Source organism: Spermophilus citellus (assembly GCF_964194105.1).
Source record: "Spermophilus citellus genome assembly, chromosome: 2".
Lineage (NCBI taxonomy): Eukaryota > Metazoa > Chordata > Mammalia > Rodentia > Sciuridae > Spermophilus > Spermophilus citellus.
This window is the reverse complement of record NC_138183.1, coordinates 148,739,996-148,766,904: the sequence shown is the minus strand read 5'-3', so window position 1 is coordinate 148,766,904 and position 26,909 is coordinate 148,739,996. Positions and strand designations below refer to the sequence as shown.

The following is a 26,909-nucleotide window of genomic DNA, read 5'->3' as shown; positions in this document are numbered from 1 at the left end:
CTTGGTACCACCTATGTGTCAGGCAGTGTGCTAGGCACAAGGGGATTCACAGTCATGACATTGGACGGAAGCGACTTCTTGAGCCCAAGTGCAGAGGCATTTCCCGATAGCCCAGGAGCTGCGGGAGCATTTTCATGCCAGCTCTTGCTATACATCCTCCAAGGTTTGCAGCCACCTTACCCTTTGTGCTGGGTTTCACTTTTGAAATAAAAGCTGATCTCCTGAGAGAGGCCATAAAGGCAAAATTGCAGTCCAGACACTTTTTTTTTTAAGCAAGGAAGGATGTTCACAAAGGAAGTCCCGAAAGATCACATTGGGCCAAACACTGGGAAAAATCCAAATAACCTTCTCCCCTGCCCCCAACCACTGAAATGCCACCCGGCCCCCAGACAGGGCGTGCCAGCTCTCGCCCACCTGAGCCGGGCTGCTCCTGGCCCTTGCCACGGTGTGAGCTTGTGGGACCAGCTGGGTACCCTGTCCCTGAACATCACCAGGATGTTTGTTCTACATTGTAAGTGGAGTGAAACGGAGCACAGATCATGGCTGTTACAGGCTCAGCGCGGTTGTCCCACCCCCCCTCCCGAGTTCCCCGGCAGTGCCTCACGGCTCTCTAAAGGGTGTTTTCTGGACAGACAGACTGCATAAAACAGAGAGAGGAACCTCCTCTTCTTCCAGTCTGGCAGCTCGGCCCCCTCTCAGTCCACACCGCCATCCTCCAAGTCAGCCGCGGTCCCATCCGTCAGGGGTGACCAGAGTCACTCAAGCAATCCACGGAGGGTGTTCACGGAAACACAGGGTCGCTCTGAGCTGCCGGGAGTGTTTGGGAGGTCAGTGCCATGTGATTTTTGTACAATGGCTGAAACGACTGTCTAGAAATAAGAACCTCGCCCCCTGACCTGGCGCAGCGGACCTTGATCCTGGCAGCCTATTAGGAGGGAGCACCCTGAGATCTTTGAGAAGACACCAATGCGGGACCCCATGCACGACGGGTGACCCAAATCTCCAGGGGCTGGCCTGGGTCTCTGTGGTTCCTTAAAATCTTTCCGGGTGTTTCTGAACCATTGGGGTGTCAAGAGCTAGGGGTCCCACATCAGAGACCTGGGTATGCAAGTTGGTTGTACCACAGAGTTTTGAGGGAGCCCTGGGGGCACTGATTAAATTCTTTGAGTGGGGGTTAGAAACTACCTAAGTCAGATACCATCCATTAGTGCTTGGAATATAGTAGGTGCTCAGCAAATCCATCCATCCACAATTGTAGTCAATTCCTGGATGCTCTCTACACAGATTCTGTGTCTCTCTCCCTCTGCTTTCTCATCATGATGCCATGTGTCCCCTGTGTGCCCAGTGAGTCTCACCCCCCCTCCAGGTGACATCTCAAGAGCCCTCAAGAAAGCCTTCTGTGAACACCTGCTCCTCCTAATGCTAAAGGAGATGCATGCAGGTTGATGGCACCGTCAGGCGTCTCTTCCCTCGGGTGTCACCCCCTCCTGCACTATGATTGGGTTTCATACCATCGCTTCCACTTATTAACCCATGACCACCTACAGGGCAGGGCCTTCAGCTTCCATGTCTACATGAAGGTGGTGGTGAATTCATGTGTCATTTTGGCTGGGCCACGGTGCCCAGAAATTCGGTCAGACATCATTTTGAATATCTCTGCGGGTTATTTTTGTTTGAGATGAACTTGGATGTCAGCAGACTTCGAATCAAGCAAATTGTCCTCCATAGTAGGGGAGGGCCTTACCCAATCAGTCGAAGGCCTAACTAGAAGAGAAGCAACAAAAAAATTCTGACCTCCCCCAAACAAGAGGGAATCCTGCCAGCAGGTGGCCTTTGGACTCAAATGTGGCCTTAGCTCTTCCTGGGCCTCCGGTTGGCTTTATCCACCCCACAGTTTTGGGCTTGCTAACCTCTATAACTGAGTGCATCTCTTAAAGTAAACCTTTGCCTTTATATGAACACATTCTGTTGCTCTGTTTCCCTGGAGAACCGCAGCTAGTGCAGTCACCCCGCAGAGTGGCCGCAAGTCTTGTGAGGACATGAATGGTGCGGTCCGTCCTTTCCCGGGAGCTCCTGGAAGGATGTCTGGGTTCGTGCCTTGCAGAGAGCAAAGCTCTGCCCACATCATTGCTAGAAGTGCTCGCCCCCCCTCCCCCTGCATCGCCACCATGGTGGCAGCTGGTTCCAGGGCTTGTGCCACCGCTGGTCTGAAAGTGGCCTGCAGCTCTTCCTCCATGACTGCCTCTTCCCCGACCACCGAGTGCTGAGCTGACCCCTGCTGTCCGGGGCAGCCTCTGGGCCACGTGGTTTGCAGTCGTGCCTCATTGGGTGGAAGGAAGCCGTGGGGACGGGGACCAGGTGTTCCCTCTTCTTTTCTGTGAGCCCATCATGCAGCCACTCAGAAATGGCAGGCATTAGCAGGTCGAGGGGGTCTTTTTTTGCCCAGGTGCCGGGTGGTAGGAGAAAGCCAGTTTTCCAAATTAATGATGTTGCCAAGACATGTCCCCGTCTCTATGAGAGGCTCTGCTGAATGAGGACAGTTTCTGAACCAGTGACAAGCCCCAGAGGAGAAACTGCCCCGATTTACTGCAAGTCCAAACAGCTTGGCTTCCGCCAGAAGGTTGGCGCTGCATTTGAAGAACAGCTGGAGCTCAGTTTGGGTTTGGGTTATTAGTCATGAGTCGGGCTGGGAAGGGTGTCTTTGGGGAGATGGGGTCTTGGGCAGGGGACCCAAACTATGGTGAATAACCCTGACAGCCACGAGCATTGCTCAGCAGATTTAACTGCCTCAGCTGGGCCTGTCAGTCAGCCAGGGCTGTGCAGCCTCGGGAGACAAGAAGCACCGGCCAGCCCAGGGCCAGCAGCCAAGTCCCAGGCTGACATTGGGCCTGGATTGAGCTTCCTTGTTCCCTGGTGCCAGGCCATTCTCAGAGGCTCAGAGCTGGGCCAAGCAGGGAAGGCCACGGAGTCCTGCCGTGGTCAGAGCAGAGAAAGCCCAGGAGTCCTTCAGAGGGACAGCGTGGGCATCAGCACACCGCAGGAGCCATCGCAAATGACCCACAGGCCTCAGAGGCTCGCCATGGGCCAGCCCAGGCCCTCCACGAGCTCCGGTCCTCCTGGGCAGAGTCAGTAAAGCACCAGGGCTTCCCGAGGGCTGTTCTGCTTCCCAGGCCAGCGGCTGCTCGGGTGGGTCTTGATACGGTTTTGCTTTCCCCTCTTCTTCTCGGCCTCCAATCCCTCTGCAGACGAAGATGGGGTCTGGGAACTGGGGTCATGTCTTTCAGTACAGAAAGGTCCAAAGAAGATCAAACTCTCCATCCACCAGAAACGAGTCCTCTGAGCATCGTGACAGTGACACTCAGGAGAGCTGGCTCTACGTAGGTACTGTGTAGACGCTCTGGTGTAGTTCTACAGAATGAGGATTTTGCTGTTTCCCAATTTGCACTGTTTCGGAAAAAAAAAAAATGTCCTTACTGATAAAGGTCACGGAAAAGCTGACAAGGGAAGAGAAGCACTAAACGTGGAGCTTGTTGTGTGATCGGCACGGGTTACCCATCCTGCCACCATCGCACCTGGCACAGAACAGGCAGTGGGTAGGCTGCAGAGAGGGGATCAGACGGCTCCTGGGTGCTCCACCTCGGGTGAATGTCCCGCCACGGCTCCGCGGAGTCCAGATGCTCCCTTTTCCCTTCAAATTTTAATGTTTCTGAAAGCCAAGTTCATCTTACAGCGAGCTGTACACTTAGTGAAGTGTATTTTTGTTGTTGTTGTTGTTGGTCCCTGAAAAGCGGTTAGGGGATCAATGGCGAGTCCTGCAATCAATGGCGTTTGCAATCGAGGGAATTGCATGTGTGGCCTGGGGTAAATCCTTTGCTTTCCTGAATCCTAACTTCCTTATCTACCAAAGGGGCAGGAGTGTTGTAAATATTGAGGATGTCCATGTGGCCTTAGCGTCGTGACAGGTACCTTGAATTTCTCCAGGGAAAGTCTGAGTTTCATAAAATATGAGTCAGATGGGTGTTTTGCTGGAATCGTCCCCACACCGTGTCCGCAGGGTCAGTCCCACATTTGGCTACTCATCCTTTCAGAGGAGAATCGAGAGAGGAGACTGGGGAGGCTCTGTCTTCTTGACATTTTAGTTGATGCTGCAGGAAACCTCTTCTTGTCTCTTGGGAAAAGCCTTCCCCAGCCCGGGGCGACGGGAGAGAGGCGCCTTCTAGCCCCCACCAGGGCGCATCCTGGGGCTCAGACGGCTCCTGCTCCCTTGGTAAAGACTACGAGCTTCTGCATGGGATGTTCCCCCTGCGTTAAAAATAGCAGGGAATTTGACTCATTTATGGAGCATCTGGCTTTTTTTTTTAAACCTAGGGCAGCGACTTGTTCTATTTCGACATCTAATGCTCTTTTTCCTGTTATTCTGGGTGCACATTAGTCAGTGCAGCTACGTTGCACTGAAAGTCTGTATTTGCTCTGAAGCGGTCACTGGGTACCATCTCGGCAAAGCTATCCAGAGCCTTCGCTGGGGTCACTGCCGGCTCCTCCACTGACTTGAGCCAGGGCCTGGGTCATGATGGAAATGATGCCTTCAGATAACACTGTGAAAAATCACGCCTTTATGAACAGCCTCTCTCCCCTTCACAGGCTCAGTGCAAGTCTCAGCCACGTTTAAGTCGGCAGGCTCACGCATACTATGAATAAGCTGGAAAACAGACATTTGGGTTAAAATGGAAAACCATGGCAGAGGTAGGTGCAGAAGTGTCAAGGAGATTGAGACATCTCCCAGGTCACAGGTCCAGGTCCCTTTCCTGCTGACGGGTGGAACACACCACAGCCTGCCTTGTCCAGGGACCAACTTTTGTGGATGTCAGCAAATGGTTTTTCATCTCTGCTTAAGCCACCGCAATAGGCCTTCCGCTATTTGCTGTGGGGCAAATGGCTTGTCTTTTAAGAGTTGATGTGACCTTTGAAAAAGCAAAAACTTGACCACGAGGTTGGGTAAATGAAGTGGGTGATGGAATTTGTGTGTGTGTGTGTGTGTGTGTGTGTGTGTGAGAGAGAGAGAGAGAGAGAGAGAGAGAGAAAGATTGATTTACTTCCTCTAACCACACACTTCCTGCCTATGGTTACCACCCAGTTAATCCATATCACTGTCTCCAGAGCAAGCAAGTAATTGTAGCAGGTTGGTGCTGTCTCTCTCTCCAAACGGTCTGCCTATGTCTTAGCGAGTGGAATCTGTAAATGGGACCTTATTGGACAAAAGGGGTCTTTGCAGATGTAATTAAGTTAAAGATCTTGAGATGAGTTCCTGCTGGATTACCCTGGTGGCCTTATATCCAACAGTGAGTGTCCCTACAGGAGGAAGGCAGAGGGAGGTTTGAGACCACAAAGAGCAGAAGGTCCTGTGAAGTCGGAAGAGGAGACTGAGGACCCAGCCACCAGCCCAGGAGCACGGGCAGCCGCCAGAGCCAGAGGTGGCGACGGAGGACTCTCCCCTGGAGCAGCCGGAGGGACACAGCCCTGCTGACACCTGGATTTTAGGCTTCTGGCCTACACTTCTGAGAGCATGCATTTCTGTGGTTTGAAGCTGCCACGTTTGTGGTGGTTTATTACAGCGAACACTTTCTTGGTTACTTTATTACAGTTGATTCTTTTTTTGTCTTGAAAACTTGGAACTAAGACAATTCCCAAAGAAACAAGAATTTCAGAACTAATTTCAGTGGTGACAGTTTCATTGAACTCAGTGTCTATTTTTCTCTAAAGCCTACTTAAAATAGTTCCTTATCAACTTCATCAATCAAGGCCCAACTAGGCATGTAGAAGCCACTTGAGGTATTTGTAGAGAGGAAATTTCATGCAGGAATTTGTCACGTTGGTGATGGAGGGGCTGAGAAGTCACTAGGCCACAGAGAGGTCACCCAGAAATTAGCAGCAACAGGAAGCCTTGCCACTCCCAGGGAGGAGGTGCTATTACCCGAGCCCAGGGGTAGGGCCACCTGCAGGGAGCTGGGAGCATGGTGGGCTTACGTGGGGGGACTGTGAAGCTGAGAGGACACCTGAGGTGGACAGGGGACGGGGGGGGGGGATGCCAAGCTCTTCCTTCCTCCACCTTCTGTCCCTTGCTAGTCCCTCTTGCTGTGACCCCAGCCAGCAGCTGCCCGACGAGCAGCCTCAGTCCCCAGAGGACAGAGCAGGGGAAGGTGAGGGGACCTTGGACTGAGCCACCCAGGACCTGGACCGTCTCCTGAGGACGCACTTCCAGAAAAGCTGCCCAGGATGCCAGGGCTGGGGTGGGGGTGGGACAGGGTGCTCTCCGCCTTCCCAGGAGACTCGGTCCCATTCCTCTTCATGTCCCTCATGGCAACAGGGGGATGCTCCCCGAAGAGGTCTGCCGCCCAGTCCCTGGACTCTGTGAGTACGAGGCCTTGATTGTCCAGATGTGATAAGTTAAGGATTCTGAGATGGGAACAAGAATTGCCCATTGTCCCAATGGACCACAGAGGGACCATAAGAGGGAGGCAGGAGCATCCCAGATGAAAAAGGAGAGGGACGACGAAGCAGGGGTTGGAGGTTAGGCTTTGAAGATGGAGGAAGAGGCCCCTGGCCAAGGAATGGGGGGCCCCTAGAAAGACAAGGAAATAGCCCCAGGAAGGAGCTCAGCCCCACCAGCAACCTGAGGCTAGTCCAGGGAGGCTGGCCAAGGGCTTCTGACTTCCAGATCCCTGAGATGATACACAAGCGTGGGCTTAAAACAGTTTGTGGTGGTTTCAGTAGGAAAACATCCATGGGACCACTTCAAATGTTAGGGTGAAACACCCCGCCCCGTTCTGTGCCCAGCGGAGACTGCGATGGACCCAGTTCCTTTTTCACACGTTCCTCTGAGCCTCTCTTCGCCACGAGTGTTCAGGGCAAAGACAAACAGCCAAGCAGCTACTGGCTGCGGCTTGATGCCATCTGGGGGATTACAAACCACTCTTGGTCCTAAGTGGTGCTTGGATGGTTTGTGTGGAAGTGTGACCCACACCTACGGAGCAGGGGTTGGTCCTACGCCTGCACCAATCAGACAGTCCCACTGAGTCCCCACCACGCCCCTTTCCACCTGCCAGGTGTGATTGCTTGGCTCTGGTAGTTGGTCAGCATTGCTTTGGAGGCTATTGATTGAAGTTGTGAAAGTCTTCTGCTATTCCTGGAGAGTCTTCGTTAAATGAAGCAGGCTTGATTCAGGCAAATGAAGTGGGAAAGAATGTTTTCTAAAATGATAGCTCCTGTTGTTGCAAGATTTCTGTAATCTAATTAATGGCAGAGGCCTCAAGCTCCTGTCTCCATTCTAGAGAAAAGGAAATAAAAAGAGGAAAGGAAAAGCACCAGGAACCCATTCCTTTTACTCCTAAAGACAACAGACTAAGAACAACAGCGGTGATAGGGACACAATGATTGATTTCACTGCAGAGAGCTTACCTTGAGAGCGGTCTTGCATATCCTTTTCTCGTCACTTAACGAGAGAGGTTGGATTGGCCAGGTTTTCATAGGAAGCAGTTAGGTGTTGGCAGGTCAAGTTCATGCAGGTGGGAAGCATTGGGCTGGAACTCTTGAATCAAATATTTTAAGTGCTATATTACTGTTGCTTGTATTTGGATCTGAGAGAACACCCAACTCAATAAACTAATTAAAATAATAATAGTAATAATAATAATAATAATTTACACCTGGCATACATTTGGTTTTTTTCAGATAGTTTTTAATGATATTTATTTATGTATTTTTTTCTTTTTTTTAATCATTATTTTTTTTTATTGGTTGTTCACAACATTACAAAGCTCTTGACATATCATATTGGCATACATTTGTTAATGACTGATCCCAGTCAAATGTCATGAGTGAAAGTGGTCCACCCAGCCACAGCCCACCCCCAGGCCAGTGACTGCCACTCGTATTCCTGAGCGAGTGTTAGTTCCAAGAGGCGAAGCAGCTTCTGGTTTGGGAAAGAGCAAATGTCTTGGGCTCGTGGGTGGTGGGTTCGTTCGATCCTTCAGGCCTTTGCTGAGCAGTCATTGCTGAGGGCTCACCTTGAGCCAAGTACTGCACAGGGCAGAAGGAGTCACAGTCCCCTCTCTTAGCCGAGGTCATTGGCCTCTCCCTAGGGCCTGCCCCCACAGCCCACCCTGACAACTTGGGAAAGACCATAGGCTTACAAAGTCCAGACCCGAAGGGGACCTTGGAGGGTTATCTTTATGTGAAAGGGGGCCCGGCTGACCAGCTGGACTACGGCTAAGAGTCGCAGAGGTCTGAGTTCAAATTCCGGGTCGGTGCCTTCCTAGCCAGGCTCTCCTCGCTGTGCCTGCTGGGTTGGGGATGATACTCGTGTGTACCCCAGAAGGCAGGGGTGAAGTTTAAAGACGAGATAAAGCGCTTCACTAAGGATCTGTCCATAGCAAGTGCTCGATACATATTCAAGCTCTGTATCACTGTCACGACCCTGCTCCTCCTCTCCATTACTGAATATTTAATGTTCGTGTGTCCAGTCCACAGGGCAGGTGCCTTCGGGATTGGTGAATATAGAACTGTGGTTGTATGTGCAGATCCCAGTCCTCCCCCTCCTGGTACCACGGCTGTCCAAGCCCCATCATGCCCTCCCAGTGCCCCAAGACCTGGCCTCCCCGCTCCCTGCTTGGTTGTGGGGTCCATCCTGTGAGCAGCATGTCCTGTGGATGCTGTGTGGTGGTCCTGTGACTCCCCCGCCCTGCCCGCTCCTGCTGCCCTGGACATCCAGCCTGCAGGTCCCCGTCTGCACCCCTCCGAGCCACCCCACAGCCTCCTTTCTGCTCCTTGAACACACCGGGTCCTCTCCTGCCCCAGGGCCTTTGGGCCTTCTGTTCCCTCTCTCCAGAATGACCTCCCCACTGTCCCTGGATTTGCCTGTCTCATCAAGGGCCACCTCCCCACATCCTTGCAGAGCACCTCCCGGTGTCTCCTTCTTTAGCAGGGAAGCTCCAAGAACATGCCAGCCCCCGGGGCCCGGAACAGAGCCTGGCGCAGGTCAGGTGCTCCATGAATACCTGGGAAGAAGGAATGAGTCCCTCGCAGCCGTGGTTTTCTAATAGGAGCTTGAAGAGACAAACTTTTATAATTCAATGACGTGGTGGATTCTAATTTTTAAATTGTACCTGCTTGAGCTAGAATCATTTATCCACAAATTTATCCATTGTCTCCAAAAAGCTAGGAGACAATGACCATCGCCCTTCCACAGACACGGGACACAGCAGTCGGAGGACCCTTTATGCCCAGTGGTCCCAATATGCTAGTGAGAAAGGGTCCTGCACCTGCAGCTGCCTTGGCAAGTCCAGGCAGATTGACCAACCCAGGGGGAGGCCAGTGCCAGGAAATTAGATCTCCAGCCAGAGAGGCAGGTTCGGTGACTCTACTAAGAAGTACAGTGTGTGCACATCCAACATGCCTGAGGACATGGCTCTGCAGTCTTCCTATCTGCCCTCCTGTCCCTGCACCCTTGAGGAAGGTGACCTGGGGGAGAGGGACCAGTGTGGCTCTCGGCACCAATGCTTGTGTTGGAAACAGATGGGAACCTGGCTTTGGTGGCTCATGTAGAAAAATGATGCAGATCTCAGTGGGAAAGCTGGTTTGAGGGTGGCAAAAATCCTACTGTTTTATGTATAAAGAACATTTAGATATTTGTACACATTATATGGGGGCAGGACTCAGGAGAAAATAAACATTTAGATGAGGCCTAAAGTTCACCTACCTAACAAACCCTTCGAGGGTGGACTTGGTTCACCACTTCCCAGTCGGGGAAACCGATCCTCCTGACAGGGTAGGCTGCACTCGAGTTCACCCAGCTGTAAGTTGGAGAGCAGAGAATAGAAGTGTCAATGTTCCACGTAATTCCAGAAAAAAACTATTTCTCATAGAACTGTGGAAGGTGCCCAGGGCCAGTGAGTGCTGCTGGACACCCTGTGCATTAATAGAGAATACAGCAAAACTGGGAGTTCGGGCCTTCCAACTCTCCATCAGGAAGCCTCTGACTCCTGAGGATTCTGACCCCTGTACCTGGGGGAGGGGTCTCATAAACACACCTGAGACCTCCGGTGATGCCCCTACCATTCACCTGTCCTCATGTGAAAGCACAAGGCAACGAGGCAGGAGGAATCAGACAGACATCACCAAGCACTGCGGGGAGATGTGAGGAAAACAGGGAAGAACGCGACTGCAGAGAAACCACCAGGCTTCCAGGACGGGTCTCCATGATGATGAAGGATAATGCTCCAGCTTTGTCCCTTGAACACTGTGTGACCCAGACAAGTTGTCCAACCTCTCTGAGCCCCAGTTCCCTCACCTGGGAGAAGGCTGTGAGAACTAGTGAGATATTCTGAGAATGGGCCTTCCAGCCTCTGTTAACAGAGATGCCAGTGTCTCCATGACCATCCTTCCATACTCTAAGAGAGTTTCCTTCTCCTAAAAGTTCCGTCTTAGTTTGTTTTCTGTTGCTATAGCAAAATACCCGAGACCAGGTGATTTATAAAGAATAGAAGATTATTTGGCTCACGGTCATGGAGGCTGTAAAGTCCAAGAGCAGAGCACTGGGATCTGGTCATGGCCTTCCCGAGGCATCCCAACATGGCGGAGGACATCCCATGGCAAGACAGAGCAAGCCTGACACCTCAGGTCTCTCTTCCTCTTCTTACGAAGCCACTAATGCCACCACAAGGGACCCATCCTCATGACATCATCCAACCCTATTCACCTCCCCAAAGCCCCACCCCCAAAACACAGGAATTACCTTTCTCAGGTGTGGACTTTGAGGGGTGGTGGGGGACACAAACCACGGTGACTTTTCTGCTTCATTACAATGTTTCATTTGTCCCTAATGATGGGGTAGTGGGAGGGGACAGGAGCCCCTGAGCTCAGATGTAAGTGTTCGGATGGATCTGTCCTCTGTGGCCCCAGAGAACCAGCTGGACAAAGACCACGTCCAAAGAGGAGGGAGATGCTGTCAGACATACACTGTGTCAAGTGCCTTGCGGTTCAGCCACCGTGGGTACCTTGGGGTCTTCTCTTCCTCCCCACTCCTGGGAGCCCAGCTCTGAAGTGTCTCTCAATGACCCTCTTTGTTTGTTTGTTTGTCTGTTTTTTAGTGGTGCTGGGGATTGAACCCATGGCCTTGTGCATGCGAGGCAAACACTCTACCAACCGAGCCATATCCCCAGCCCCTCGATGACCCTCTTTGAATCTAGCTCTTTTCCCCCCAAGTGTTTGAATGTTCCATTTTTATTTTTTTTTTACAGGAAATTAAAACGTCCTGTTACTCACAGTCAGTGTTTGTGGGTTGTCATTCTCTCCTCTGTGCCCTGTCCACAGGAGCCAGCGCAGACATGTGGCAATGCCACCCTCATTGGAGAAAGCAGGAAATGCAGGGGAGTCCCAGAGGCTGATGAACTTGTTACTTAAGTTCTCTGAGCCTCAGTTTCTTTATTGCTAAAACAGAAGCAGTGCTATTGCTTAGATATGAGGGTCCCCCAAAAGCTCATTGTGAGAAATGCAAGAACATTCAGAGCCTAAGTGATTGGGTTATGAGAGCTTTAACCTAACCAGTGGATTAATCCACGGATATGGATTAACTGGGTGGTAACTGTAGGCAGGAGCGTGTGGTTAGAGGAGGTGAGTCCCTGAGGAAGTGCCTTGGGGTTTATACCTTGTCTCTGGGGAGCCCCCCACCCCACCCCCAGCTTCCTGTTGCCACGTCCTGAGCTGCTTCCCTCCACCATGTCCTTCTGCCACGCCTGACCTTAGGCCTAGAGCAATGGAGTTGGCCGTCTGTGGACTGAGACCTCTGGAACCGTGAGCCCCCAAATAAAACTCTACCTCTGTGTTGTTCTCATCAGGTCTTTTGGTCACAATGATGAAAAGGCTGACTAAACCAAACAGAGATTCCTGATGTGAGAATTAAATGACATTGGGTTTGCATTCTTAATAGTAAGTGGCAAATGGACAAAGTAAATTCTATATCCTGCAAATGTAGAATTCACTGGTTCAAGGAACAGCACAACCCAGGGACACACAACGTCAGATTCCACTGACAATGTCAGCAAAGGATGCTCCTTACACACTCAGGGGACAGAAAGGAGGCCACCCCAACCTGGGTTAGGTGCTGTTCCACCACTTAACTACACGACCCCTTGGAACTGAAGACCCACTGTGTGCTTACATTCCGTGCATATCAAAAGGAAATAATTCATTTAGTACTCATTGTTCCATTGTTGGAAAATTTTAAATGTTTTGAAATTTGGGGGTATATGATTTTTTTTTCCAACTGGAAAATTTATAAGGTACAAGGATAGAAGTAATAGCTATGATGAAAATTTTCTGCTATAAGTATGATTACAAGTATAAAAATACGCCACTCTATATCATGGTATAAGTATAAAATTCACTACCGTATTTCAAAGACGTGGTGTGAAGAAAATAAAATATTTCTGTAGTTTTTACATCAATGACAAGATGCAATGAAAACATCTCGAATCTCTTAGGGGTTGGAATTGTGTCCCCTCCAGGCCACGTGTTGAAGCTCTAACCCCAGCACCTTGGAATGTGACTATTTGGAAACAGTCGTTGTGGATGGAATTCCCTGAGATGAGGTCATTCCCAGCCCAACAGACTGGCGTCCTTATTAAAGAGCACCTAGTGAAGGGGCAGTGACCCACTCTCAGGGAAGACAATGTGAGACCCCATTCCTAAGCCTTGGAATGCCGCAGAGGGCCTGCCACCACAGAGGCTGGGGGAGAGGCCTGGAGCACATTGTCTGTCCCAGCCCTCGGACTGTGGGCAAGACATTTCTGGTGTTTCCACCACTCCGTTTGTGGTTCTCTGTTACAGTCCCCTTAGCAAGCTGACACATCTGGGCTAAATAAAATATATTATTAAGTCCCTTCTTTATTGACTTTCTAAAAATGTTAACAAAAGGTTTGAGATTATACACACATCATCCCATGTTGCTCTTCCATGTTTCTATCCCATGTTGCTTTTCCAGGAGTAAAGTCCAGATACTGTAGGACACAAGACAGGGGACTTGACCCTTGGGAGTGGGGTTGGAGAAGGGAGGCTTAGACTGAGTTGGGAGATTCATGACGGCTTAATTAATGGAGAGAAGCAGGATGTGGAGGGCACAGAGCTAAGGGATGGTGTCTTCTCCTGAGCCACCTCCCCAGCCCCTCCACCCCAGGAACAATGTGGCCAAAGCTGACCAAACTGAAACACCCTCTGGCACAACGTCAGTGGATACCTGGGGGCAGTCACTGGCTGCATCCCCCTCCCCTGCTGCTGAGGGGCGCTGAGTGCAAGACCATGCTGTGGAGCTGGACAGAGAGAAAGAGGTCCACGGCTTCTGGGGGACGTCCCGTACCACTGAGAGCTTAGAGTTAATAACTCATCTAATTATTTACAGGTGTAAATGGTTCAGGCTCACTTGGAAGATGAGACGAGCTGTCACCACACTCAAAGATTTCAAGTTCCTAAAACATTCCCTGCTCATTGCTCAAGGGAAACAGCTCCACTCTACCCTGGGGAGCCAGTGGTGACTCTCAGGGTGTCCTTTCCTGGCCAAGATGGACCCGTTTTTTTATTGGATTATCAGAGATAGCAACCCCACAGGAAATTTCATACGGGACCCATTAGATTCCCATCTATGGCCAGAAGCGGCCTCCGTCCTCCATCCCAACACAGTGTGGACTGGGCAGTCTGAGACAGGAGCATGGACCCATTGTGCTCAAGAAGATGACTGAATGAGAGCGGGGGTGGTGGAGAGCAGACTCAGGTATTTATTTCCAAGCTAAGCCCTGCCACCTTCAAATATGTCTGATTCTTGTGAAAAAAATTCCCTAGCTGAGTGCAGTGGAGAATGCCTATAATCCCAGCAACCTGGGAGGCTGAGGCAGAAGGATTGCAGGTTCAAAGCCAGCCTCAGCAACTTGATGAGGCTCTGTCTCTAAATAAAAAATTTCACAAAGGGCTGGTGATATGGCTCAGTTGGTTAAGTGCCCCTGGGTTCAATTCCTGGCACAAAAATAAATAAATTCCTTTACATTTTGAAAAATGGACACATGGCTGGTTAACCCTGGAAGGACATCTCTGAGGTCATCTGATTTCCCAGTCATCGAATTCCCCTCCCTCTAGGCTCCATTGGAAGTCCCTACAGCAGGGTGCTCTCGTCCCTCCCTTCACTCCTTCCTGGAGCCATTTGGGGAGCCCAGAGAGCCCCGGAGGTGGTGAGGTTCACAGAGACAGTTAGTGCTGGCGTCTGTTTTGTCTGAAGCCTCCTTTCCTCTGATGGAAGCAGAATTAAACAGCTGACCTTCACAGGCTCCTCTCAGACCAGGGGTCCGAATGGCCCAGGGGCCTGGAGAACCTTCAATCCTCTCTTGTCTCTCTTTGGGTGGCTTCTCCTCTTCATCAGCCCTTGTGCCAGGTGCTCCAAGCCCTGTGGTCTCCAGGACACGTACGTCCTCAGTCCCGCTGGGGGAATGCCAGCCCGGACCTGGGTCCTCCCTTCATTCTTCCTCGTCACCATCCATCAGTCATCCCGGAGGCTGTCACGGGCACCGTGCTGGGCGATGCGGCTGGACCAGAGAACCCAACATGCTGGGCTCTGTGGGGCTCCTTTGGGAACACTGGGTCTCAGTGCCACCATCCTCCAACAGGGGCCATTTGAGGCTTTCAGGATTCAGCAGAGAGCAGGGTTCTGCCTCCAGGAGGCCACACCCTGGTGAGGAGCATGCATTCAACAAGCCAGGAAATGGACCCACACGAAGTGAAGCAGTGGGGACCCTCCCTAAGGAAACTGCATGAAGGGGTGGGGGGGTGGGGTGGGGTGGGGGGTGACGGAGGGACCCTTGAGAGGGGTGGGCAGGGAAGGCCTGTCAGAGGATGAGACCTGCACCAAGCAGGGTAGGTGCTGCTGAGGGGGGACGGGCCGTGGGCATCACTCCTGCAGGGGGAAGCCCCGCTGAAGGAAGGCCTCTGTCCTCGGCCCTGTGTAGGGAGGGTTTGTCGGCAGGTGGGAGTCTTCCCGCTCGGTGTCCTGAGGCCCTGCCTGCGGGTGCTCAGGCTCCTCTGGGACGGCAGGCAGAGCGGTCTGCAGACTGCAGAGAGCCAGCTGAAGGAGGAGGCCCAGCACACAGCCCCCTCCATCTCACCTCCTGCAAGTCCTCCATCTGATCAGGAGGGGGAGTCGCACCGACCAGAACTGCTTGACCACAGCCTCATGGTCCCCGTAGCCATGAGTGTGAGCAGTGGGACTCCTGTCACCTGGCACTGGAAAAACGGGTCAGCAGCCAGGACAGAATGTGCCGCCCCCGAGAAGTGCCAGCAAGGGCCAGGGTGCCCACTCTGCTCGGTACAGACACGTGTACCCCGGGGTGAGTACTCCTGTGGCCAGCACCATACAAAGGGGATCGTGGCCACTTCCTCCCGAAACACGCTATGACAGTCCTTCTACGTTCCACACCAGCTCCAGCCCTCAGCTCCCCAGCCTCGGCCCTCCACAGCTCCGGGGCAGCCCCCTGCGGTACCCCCCTTGGCACCCAGGACAATGCAGCTCTTCTTTCTGCTCCTGTCTCCTGGCCCATTCTGAAGGGCCCACAGCTTCACCACAGGAAGGGCCCTGGGGCTGTGGGCTCTGGGGCTCCCTGCAGCACTGAGGCCTGAGGCGGAGCCCGACAGGTGCCTCAGGGCAGCATCAGGCCCGGCTCCCCCTTGGCTGGGGGCTGCCTCCGTCCTCTCTCCACCTGCCTCTCCTTTCTCCTTCCCTGGGCTTCGTCCCCTCCACAGCCTCTTTCGCAGTGGCCTTAAGCAAAGGCCCAGCCAGAGAGTCTGTGCTGGCCCAGCCAGGGCCTCCCCAGATTTGACTCAAGTCTTTGGCCCGTGAAGGGCCAGAGCCCTGCCGTGACTCCTGCAAATTAACCTGAGGAGGGAGCTTTGCTTATCTGTATCTGGGTGCTCAGGGTCCCTGTGCCAGACCCTTGTCAGGTACATGGTCGATGTCACCAGGTGAGGCCTCAGTGTGAAGGCTGCTTTGGCGACTTCCTCTCTCTCTCTCTCTCTCTCTCTCTCTCTCTCTCTCTCTCTCTCTCCACACACACACACACACACACACACACACACACACACACACACTTATTCCCTGTCCAGAGCATGAGTACTTTCTCAAATTTCCCCAGAGGCTGGGCAATCTTCACGGGGACTTCCTCCTCTCACTGGGTCTCTGTCCTTCTGTCCTTCCTATTTATTTCTCCAGCTCCCTGAATGAATAAACACATCCCTACCTCCCAACACCGATGACCTTTCTCCATCTCTCACCCAAACCCATTCCTTACCCCGGACTCGTGTTTGCATTTCAAATTCAAATTTCCAGCTAGTGCCCAGAGAATGCCCTCTCAGGTGGTCCAGCCAACCCAGTGGTGCCCCCTGCTCTTCTCCCTCCCAATATCCCCTCTTCCCTGTTCTCTGTGTGCTCTCCCTGGCCAATGGAGTCTTCAATCTCAAATTCACCCACCTTGGGAGACAGCATAGGGCTGGGACTGGGCTTTCAAGTCAGATGATCTGACTTTGTAAGCTGAGTCTATCACTACCTGTGCAAACTTAGAAAAATTACCTACCTCTCTGAGCCTCAGACTCTTAACCTGTAAATGGGGGATAGTATCACCTCCAGGCAGAGCTGTTTCAAGTCCTAAGATAAACTTACGTATAGTGCCCGGCACCTAACAGGCATTAGACAGTGTTCACTGTTGTTTTTACTGTTGTTATTAATTGGTGGCTTTATCCATTCCATTTCCTCCACGCACAATGTCCCTCCTCCATATCTGGTGGTTTAGAGCCTGTCCATCCTTCCTGACCCAGCTGCAAGGATAGAGCCTGGGAAGCCAGACTTGACCTTGCAGATTAGAAGGAAGCATTCCCTCTCTTCCTCTTTTTCTTTGTGTGTGTGGTGGGTGAAGCCTGACGTCCTACGCAAGCTGAGCAAAGGATCTAGCTCCGAGCCACACCTCCAGGGCTCTTTGCTGTCCTTGGGCCCTTTTGCTGTCCTTTGTTACCAACTCCTATAAAGTAGTGAATGTATAAGAAAATAATTGCTGCTCAAAGTCTCTTGGATAGACTTGAATTTTTCTGAAACAATCTTTACCAAGCTCCCCTTGTTTTGGTCACTGACCAAGTCCAGTTGTCTTTCTGAACCTCCACAGCCATTGTCCCCCCGCCGTCTTGCATTTCTTCAGGGACTCCTCTGCTGTACTTGTCTTATGCTGAAGAGCCCACTCTTTGGCTCTTTACAGACAGGGCTTAATCCTCATCCATCTTGGCAGCCTCGGCCCTTCGTCCAGTGTTCTCCCAACTCAAGCCGCTCAGTAGATCCATATATTGGGTAGATGGACTTGTCTGTAGATTGTTGTGGTTTGGCCGTGAGGTGCTCCCTAAACTCCGGCATTAATGCAGGAATGTTCTGAGGTGAGATGATCAGAGTGTGAGAGCTGTCACCCAGTCAGTCCACCCTCGTTAGAATGACCTGGCTGGGTGGTCACTGTGGCAGGTGGGCATGGTGGGAGGAGGCGGGTCACTGGGGATGTGCATGGAAAGGTGGGCCTTCCCTGGGCCACGCCCCTCCCCTGCTTCCTGATCCCACCATGACAGAGCAGCTTTCCTCTGCTGACCCCCACCACAGCATGCTGAGCTAACTCCCCTCGAGGCCCAGAGCCATGGGGTGGGCCCATGTGGACTGAGACCTCTGAAATGGTGGGCCCCAGATAAGCTTTTCTTCCTCTAAGTTGTTCTTGTCAGGTACTTTGGTCCAAGTGCTGAGAAGCTGACTAACACAGGAGTTGACCAGGGAACAATGACAGAATGAATCCCAAATCAGGAAGAGTCGTCAACTCCCAGGTGGCAGCAAATTTCTAAGAACTATCACCACTAATATTCTCTTGGCTCCAGAAGGATCTGGAGATGCGTCACACCTTTACTGAGCTCCTATTGGTTTACATCCACCCACCAACAAAATGTCCTTTTGACCCTTTGTGGCAGACCTGGAGCCTGGCAGCTCAGATTCTCCTCTGGAAGGGGCTGGCTGACCAGGGGCTGGCCGTGTGCTGAGGGGATGGGCTCCAGCTGTTAGTGCCTAGGGATCCTCCTTGACCAAGCTGGGCAGTGGTAGGAGGCTCAGCCATTTCCCCTAGAGGTAGCTCTCCTCTGGGGGGTCTCCCCCTGGGAGCGCCAGGTGGACAGGCAGAGACCTGGTATGTCTGCCTCGCTGGGCAGCCTGCTCCTCTAGCTGTCTGAGGTAGATGGCCACCCCTAGTAAGCCTTTTGCATTTGACTCCAGCTTCAGCCTCCGCTTCCCTGTGATCCCAAACAGCACACTCTGCAGACCCGAGTTCCAAGAGCCCCAAGAAAGAGCCCAAGGGCAGACCGACCCTGCACATTCACACCAGGAAAAGAGAGAGAAGGTGGGGCTGACCTGATGACACTCATTCTGGCCATACCTGGTCACTGGAAGCCTCTTCCAGTGGCCTCTCCATGTCCCAGGAAGGACCTGGGTCTTTTGTTTCTTTGGGGGAATTCAACTGTAACTACATTGTCCAAAATAGTACAGTAAAATCAATCAGAGGGAATGCTATTCTCATGGCAAATTTCCTGATTTCCCAAATGAGTCTAAAGCCAAAGACATTATTGATGAATCCTATTATTCCTCTTGGAGGATAAAAAATAAAGATAAATAGTGCTGTCTTGGATGGGCCCCCAGGGGACTGCGGCAGCTCTGGCTAGAGGGGAGGCTGGGGTGGGTGGGGGCCGGCTCGGCCCGCGGGCCCTTTCCTGGTCCAGAGGCTTCAGGGGTGATCTCTGCTCTCCCAGGGTGACTCTGCCGTCTCCTCTCTGTCCCCATCAACCCTCAGCAACTCTCTCTTGGTTCCTGGGGATTCTTGCGTCCAGCCAGGTCTCCTTTGCCTCAGTGTGGACTTGTTGAAGGTGTCTTCTCCAAGGGCTGAAAGAACAGTCATATTAATGTTGCTCTAACAGCAAAGAGATGCCTTCGAAAGCCTTGGGTTAAGATGAAGGAAGGCATGGTAGGTTCCAGCCTTCTAGAACCTTGTGGAAGGCATTGATACCATTTCCCCACTCGTCCTGATACCCTCCAGCAGGACTGTTGGTGGAGCAGTCTTTGACACGTGGACATTAGCTTCCTGATCATGGACAGGCCATTTGACCTCCAAACCTTGGTTTCCTCCTTTGAAAACGCCTGCTCCAGGGCAGCTGTGAGCCAGAGTCGAGGTTGAGATAACGGGGTGAGAAGGCCTGGTAAACCACGCAGCTGTGGCGTGAACGTCAGATGCCTCACTGAGCCTCCGAGTGCTACTTCTCTTCTTCCAGTGAAGGTCAGTATCTTACCAGTGCTCAGAGCTTGACATAGAAACTCCCAGAACTTTATATGTAACAGAGGGCAAACCTAGGTCCGACAGGAGCTAAGATGGCCTGCTGGGGACAGACGTGGGATTTACAACCATCCTCTCCTTAAAGCCAATGTTCCTGTGTGTCAGCACTTGGGCCAATGGACCTGACCCCTTGCCCTTCCTTAAGTGATGGATCACCCACTCTCCTGCCAAATGAGCAGTCCTCAGGAGCCACATCGATTCTGAGCTCCAATGTCAATGTGAAGATCAAGAACAAGGAGTCAGGAGGTTCCTTTAGGGATGAGAACTTATCTGGGTGCAGGGACAGGCCTGGTCTTTCCCTGGGGGAAGGACAGGATGTGAAAGTTTCCACTCTCTTGTCCCCTGGCTGGCCTTGGGGCACTGCTCAGTTGCCTGGGGGCTGCCAATCCAAGAGCAAGGTGTCCACCTGGATTTCCTCCATGTGCAGGGCAGGCTGGAGGCAGCAGGAGACATCTGCCCACCACCGGATGCCAGGGTCTAACACAAGGGCTGGTCCATGGGAGCCTCGGAAGGATTTGTTGAACAATTAAACCAAGCTTCTCAGCTTTCAGAGAAATGCACAGATTGTGTCTCCTGGGGCTGTTGAAAGAAGTTTTTGGGAAGAAGTAAGACCCTTTTGAGGTACTGACAGACTCCTCTGACAAAGAAGGGCCTTACTTCCTTGTATATATTTCAAGCTCTTTGAGGAGAATTATCCATGGCTAATAGCAACCATATCTATAACCTATTCCTAATCCACCTCCATCAATCCATTTCAAAACCCATATTCATAGTGATTTCTGGCTCAATAGGTAGAGACCAACTAGCTGAACACACAATGGACTAACTCATATGGCTTATAAACACTTTCCACATTCTTGAACTGATTTCAGTTCCCAGCAATCCGGGGTGATGTGCACTGTCTCCTTCCCTTGGCAGAACAGGAAATCGAGGCCAGAAAGATGAGTGGTGACTGAGGGGTTCAAATGAAGGACTCTGAGGGCACACTCCACGCTCCCTGCTGTGCCGACCTCTGGTACCAGATTCTGAAGAGCTCTGGAGAGGGAGGCCTGGGGAGGCTCGGAAGATAGCTGTCCTTGCTTTTCTTCTGAGCAGCCTTTCCTCTAAGACTAGAGGAGAGACCTAGGGGTGGGTCGGGGGAGCAGAGGAAACCATGGTCCACTTTCTGATTTCAGGAACTCTGCGTGGCATCACCCCCATGATGTTTAGCTTAAGTCTGAGAGCTATGTCAAATCAGTAACGTGCCAGAGACGGAGAGCCCTATAAATATGCAGCGCAGGCATTGCCAATACTGCCCAAGGAACACGTTTTGATGCGGGCTGGGGCAGGTCGAACAGAGGATATCTGATCACAGAATAACTCAGATGTGGTAGGACAGAAAAATTATAAGTCCCAAATATATTTGATTTAGCCTTGATTAAAGTTAAGTGGGGACCAAAGGTCAGACAGCCTTTAATAGTAAGAATCTTCAGATTCAATATTCAGAGTGCAAAGCACTGGATTAACCATGGTTTATGGATAAGAGAGGAGCTTAGAGGATATTTACAGATCTATTATTATACATTTAAGTTAAATCTCTAATTTTTTCTTAACTCCTACTTCTGAAAGAGAATTTCTGCTAAGACTCTTCACTAAGAAGAACAAAGAGATTTCCCGTACAGTTATTATGTTGACTAATAAACTCCAGTCCATGGAAATTTGTTATAAAGTGCACCCTGTTTGTTTTAGGAGATCTTTGCTCACAGACCCTCCACCTGCCTGTGATCTGTCCTCGCACAACCCAACTGAAAGGCTGGCACGTTCTCTTAGAACTAGGAACATAGCTGAGGCCTTCGGTCTTGTAAACATAAATAAAGTGCAAAACAAGTTACCTGTGAAATGCGGTGACTCGTGTGGTTAAGTGACTCTAACTGATTACGATTGGATTTCAGATGAAGTAGGAAAAAACAGATGGGAAGGTAACAGCGTAGCGAACTCAGCACAGAGAAAATTAACAAAGATGGAAACAAAATGTAGAGAACTAAGGTAGAAGAAAGAAAATCAACAGGGGCCTGACTTGGTTCCTTGAGTGAATTAATAAAATAGACTGATGCTATTATTCAAGAGAATAAAAACAAAACAAAACAAAAAAGTGTGCATGTGCAGGGGAGGCAGGATTTCAAAATTTCTTGAGCAGGGGGAAAGGAAAGGACATCATAAAATTGGGGCGGAGCACGTGGTGAGACAGTTGTGGTAGTTGCTTATCTCAGTCGCTGCATATGGCCTCTGTTCTTGGTGATAACTCAGTGGATTAGTTAGGATTTGTTTGGGTGCAATGGGCCAAAACCCAGATTCAGAGAAGTTAAGCATCAGAGAGCACGTGTTACCTCACATAACTGAAGAGTTGAAGGGTAGGCTTGATTTGAGACTCGAGCAACACCCCTGAGATCCCTCTCAGGTGGGGCCTCTCTCTGCATATGTGGATTCGCAGGCTCACGTCACACAGCTCCCAGGTCAGTGGCACAGAGAGACTCTGTTCCCAACATTTCAAGAAAAAATCCCAGTTAAGGGATTTTGCTAGCCCTGGTTAGCCCAGTTGGGTGGTGTATTCATATCTAAAACAGTCACTGTGGCTGGGGGATTGGAATGTTCTGGAATGCTATAGTCTAGCTGAGATGTACAGTGGAATATGGAAGTGTTGGTCAAGTGAGGCCCTTGGACTGGACACTGAGGAGGCTTGATTCCCTCCCAGGCAAGATGGCGTCCTGTCTCCATGAGAAGGTGCAGCTGGCATAAGCTAAGAGAAACCCACAGGAGTCCCTTATGCTGGTGGAGGAGGTGACAAAGGTCACTGGAACTGTGACCAGGGTCCCGAGGGCCTTTTAGTTGACTTAGGAGACTCAGGAAGAACGCATACTGGCAGCCCTTCAAGAACACAACTGAATTCAAGAGGCCCATCAGGGGCAGCTTCAAAACGAGCTCCAGCCTCTGACACCACCAAGTTCTGGAGAGGAAATGACGGGGAGCCAGGAACCACATCCACATTTGACCAGCAGCCAGCCCCAGAGTGGCCTATCAGGGTGATGTGGTCAGAGAGGGATTGGCAAACTCTGGATGTGGGGGAGGCTTTTAAAATTTTTTTTTAACCCCAGGGAATCTCGTCTGTATTCATTCAAACCAGGAAATACCTTTGAGGTTTGGATGAATAATTTTTATTCGGTTGTTACAGTAAGCATTGAAGCCAGAGGCACTGGGCGGTAGCAGAGGCCCTCTGAAGCTGAAGCTTACGGTCCTGGTGAGGGGACCAGGCCGGGGGTGGAGGTGGGATTTGGTTGGAAAGTAGGGGAGGGGGATTAACAGCCTGATGGAGTCTCGAAGGTTCTCACAAGATTCATAGTTTGGTTGAGGATTTGAAGATGATCTGTGATCTAAAAATAGATTTCCCAAACTGCAGTATTCTTAGATTCACCGCCTTCTGTAAAATTTCTGCCGTTCCTCGCTGCCTGTTCCTGGGCTGGATCTTGTCCCTCATGTCTGGGATTTCTGAAATGTCACTTCTTCATTGCATCAGCCAACATTACAGCCAGGGCTTCCCGAGGAAGGACCACAGCTTCCCCTGGAGTGAACATTCCCATTATGCCAGCTCCTCTTTCCAGCCCTGAGCTCCACCTGGGCCTGTGGGTGCCTCGAGGTCACCTCAACTCAACCTCCGGACACCACATTCCCGATACCGCTCTCCCCCAACCCTCTGCTCTTCTAAGCTTCCTTGTCTTAAGAGATGGCTCCTCCAGCCACCCACTGGCTCTGGACCACACCCGTGGACATCTCACTCATCTTTTCCCCTAAATTCAGCCCAGGGCTGGGGATGTGGCTCAAGCGGTAGCGCGCTCGCCTGGCATGCGTGCGGCCCGGGTTCGATCCTCAGCACCACATACAAAGATGTTGTGTCCGCCGAGAACTAAAAAATAAATATTAAAAATTCTCTCTCTCTCTCTCTCTCTCTCTCTCTCTCTCTCTCTCTCCTCTCTCTCACTCTCTCTTACTCTCTCTTAAAAAAAAATAATAAAAATAAATAAATAAATAAATTCAGCCCAATGGCGAGTCCTGCTGATCTTCCCTCCAAGCTGCACCTTGAGCGCACACCACTCTGCATCTCCTCTGCTGCTCACTGTGCCCCAGCTGCACCATCTCTCTCCAGGACTCGTTCCTCCCATTCTGTACCTGATCATCTGGAATAACCACATTGAAGCACACGTGACATCATGCCTGTTTGATGGGAGGGGTGGACTCCCTATGGCATTTAGAACGACAGGCAGGCTCCTTGCTTGGCCTACAAGTCCTGTGTGATTTAGTTCCTCCCTACCTTTCAGATCTCATCTCACCTTCTCCCTCTCCCTCCTTCTCTGTGCACTGGCCACCCTGGCCTTCATTTGAATCCCTCCAAGCATGCATCTCTTCCTGGTCCTGGGCCTTTGCACATGCTCTGCTTTCTGAGGACACTGCCCCTTCCTCAGCCTCTGCCTCTCCCCTGGCTCCTTCTCCTCCTCATGCTCAGTGAAGTCCTCAGTCAGGCTTCCAGCCCCCCCTTCCCTCCACTCAACTAGGGTCTCCCCTTTTCTCTTCCTTCATGGGTCCTACCATCATTTATCATCACATGTGTCTCCCATGAAGGTGGGGACCATGTCTGTCTTTGCCATTGCTTCATATGGACGCCCAGCAAGCACCTAGCAACTTCTCAGTCTATACTGACCCCTGAACAGACCAGCAGCGGAATGTGAGTGTGCATGATTGGATGCTATTTCGAGCTACCATTTCATCCATATTCAAGGTAGCAACGTGCATTCATGTCACGGGGCTCCGCCTGAGTAAGTGTGCATCTAAATGAGGATTTCTACATCTACAAAAAACTTGCTATTTCCTGGAAACAGATTGTGTCTCTCTGATTGTCTATTAATTTTTTTTTAAACTGCTGAAGATCTTGGAACCAAACCAAAGTCATCTCCATTTCCATTTTTATATCTTAATTTATAAACTGCACCTTATAATTTACAAGCACTCGCTTACTGAGTGTCTTTAGCAGAGCCGAAACAAATACCAGCTCTGCCAGCTCCCTACTCCAGGCTTTTCTCCACACTGTGTTCTAGGATGAGCCAGAGCTGGCCTGAGTTGCCGAGAGTAAGGACAGTAATAATGATGACAAGTCACATTTATTTAGAGAAGAGAGAGAAGTCTTTTTATCCCCATGAAACAGGTGAGGGAAGAGCAGCAGGAGGTGGGAATGACATGAAGGAGGGTTTGCTTGTGAGAAGTGGAGCCCAGCCTGGAATCTGTGCCTCTAGAGTTCTCCAAGGATCTGTTAGGTCACTAGGCCACATGCTAGTGACATTGTGGGCCAGATCATTCTTTGCTGTGTACTCTAGGATGTTCAGCTGCATCCCTGGCTTCTACCACCCCTCGGTGACAATCACAAATACATCCAGACATGGCCAAGTATCACCTGTATCATGCTCAATGGAAAACCAGGGTGCTAGACTGTAACCCAGACCTTGATTAAAATGCAGGCTCAGGAGCCAGGAAAGCTCCCTTTTTCCAGGTGAGGAAACAGAGGACAGAGAGGGCCTAGCTTTCTCAGCATTACACAGTAGTACACGGCAGGCTGGGTGCCAAACCTAGGCCTGTCTGGTTCTGGGGCAGAGCCCACTTACCTCCCCGGACCTCCAGCAGGCTTCAATGCAGATCTTCTTGTCCTGGGTTGGCAGGAAGTGCTCCATTTGTGAAGCCTCATCTCTACCACTCTGTAAAGCAGCAGCCCCTCCTTTAGAAAGACACATGCATGATGTTGGGTCCCTGTATCTGTTGCTGTCCCTAGACCCAGCAGCCAATTTTGGAGTATAATCCTTCTGGCTGGGTCCTGAGTGACCTCGGGCAAGAAAAAAAAATCTTGACGCTCAATTTTCCTATCCATAAAATGGGAAGACTCACTTCCCAGGGCAGATGTGAGAATAAATGATAAATGTTGCTTGGTTTGCATGGATGCGAGGTGTCGGGTAAATGGTGGCCGCAATGAACGTCCAGCTCCCTCCATGAAGTTTCCTACAGTGAGTTCACCTTACATTTCTGAACCTCTTCTGGAAGGTCTGTGACCTCCATGTAGCCCTGTGCAGTTATTCCTTTAGGGCTACCTGCTGAGCTAGACTCAGGCTCCCTGAGGATAGGGCCTGCTCCTCTGTCCCCTCTCACAGATGCTGATGTGGTATTTTCCTGGGGGATGGTGCTATAAATAATTGTGAAGAAGTGATAGCCCTAAACTTTGGTGCTGGGCTTTTCTGGATATTGCTCCATATCAGAAGTGGTTTCCTTGGTCTGTAGCCTCAGGATGGGGCTCTCGACGCCCCCCCACACACACATTCAGCAGTGTGGGCTACTGGCCACTGTTTGGGTTCTGCTTTGTGGTTTTCCTTGATTTCCCCAGCTGCGGGCTAACTCAAGATCACACGACAAACTCAAGGAGTGCCAAAGGGACTAAGTGGGGCCAGGTAACCAATCCCCATCCCAGGCCAAATCACTTAGACCACAGGCCTGCCTGCTGGCTCTTTCCTTATCAGCAAATCAATCTGCCTCAAACCATCAGCGAAGATTAAGTGGCAGTTCCTAGAAGCATCACGCCCTGGGTTCCCATCAGTTTGCATCCCCTGTTTAATGGGGTGGTGGGCTGCTGGGTAAGCAAGCTACCTTGTTGAGTGAGGGAAAACTTTTGCAGGCTTTTTGTCAAGCTCAGGCAGGGCCCAGAGTGACAGAGGCGCATACAGCGGTGGTGCCTTCCCTTTTCCACAAGCCTTCAGCTTGGGCGAGCGCCTGGCTCCAGTAACCAGATGCCGTGGAGCCAGAACCCAGTGCCCTCTCAGAAGACAAGCAAAGCCACCTTCGCTGAGCCCCACGGCTCACTTCAAAATCACTAAAGGCTGCTCAAAAGGCAGGACTCTTCAAAGCTCCCAGGGCAGAGTCCCCTCCCCACAGATCACGCCAGTTCTCCCTGTCCCTACTTTTTGGGGCTCACATTGTGGCCAGGCTTTAAGGATTCAGATCTCCCCCACCTTCTTTGCAGCCCGTGGAGGGACTCCGGGCATCTGATCCTCTGCGGTTGGGCCAGACTCCCAAGGGGTCTCGGTCCGGGCTGGCCCCTCCCCGGAGGTCCCCCAACTTTTCCCTGTGGCCCTCCGGGGCGCCGCGGCCCCCTCCCCCGCGGGGCGGGCCTGGCCGTGCGCTACTCATTGGCCAGCGGGGCTGCGGGCGCGAGTGCTGATGTCAGGCGGGCGCGAGTGCGGCGGGCGCAGCGGCGGCGGCCGCCCAGCAGCCCCGGCTCGGGTGGGGGCGCCGAGTGGGGGTGGTGGCCAGCATGCTGCTCGGCTGCGGCTCGGCCTCCCACACCCGCGGCGCCCGCGTCCTCGCCAG

General features: G+C 51.6%; 1 pseudogene across 1 annotated transcript in view; it reads left to right on the top strand.

The window, feature by feature from the left end:
• The window catches only part of LOC308641658 (putative olfactory receptor 10D4), a 47,517-nt pseudogene extending 20,757 nt beyond the window's left edge, over positions 1–26,760 (top strand). The window contains exon 2 of the transcript in view: positions 26,563–26,760. The product of the transcript in view is annotated as a putative olfactory receptor 10D4 (transcript). The remainder of the gene's footprint in view (positions 1–26,562) is intronic.
• Positions 26,761–26,909: the final 149 nt, after the last annotated feature.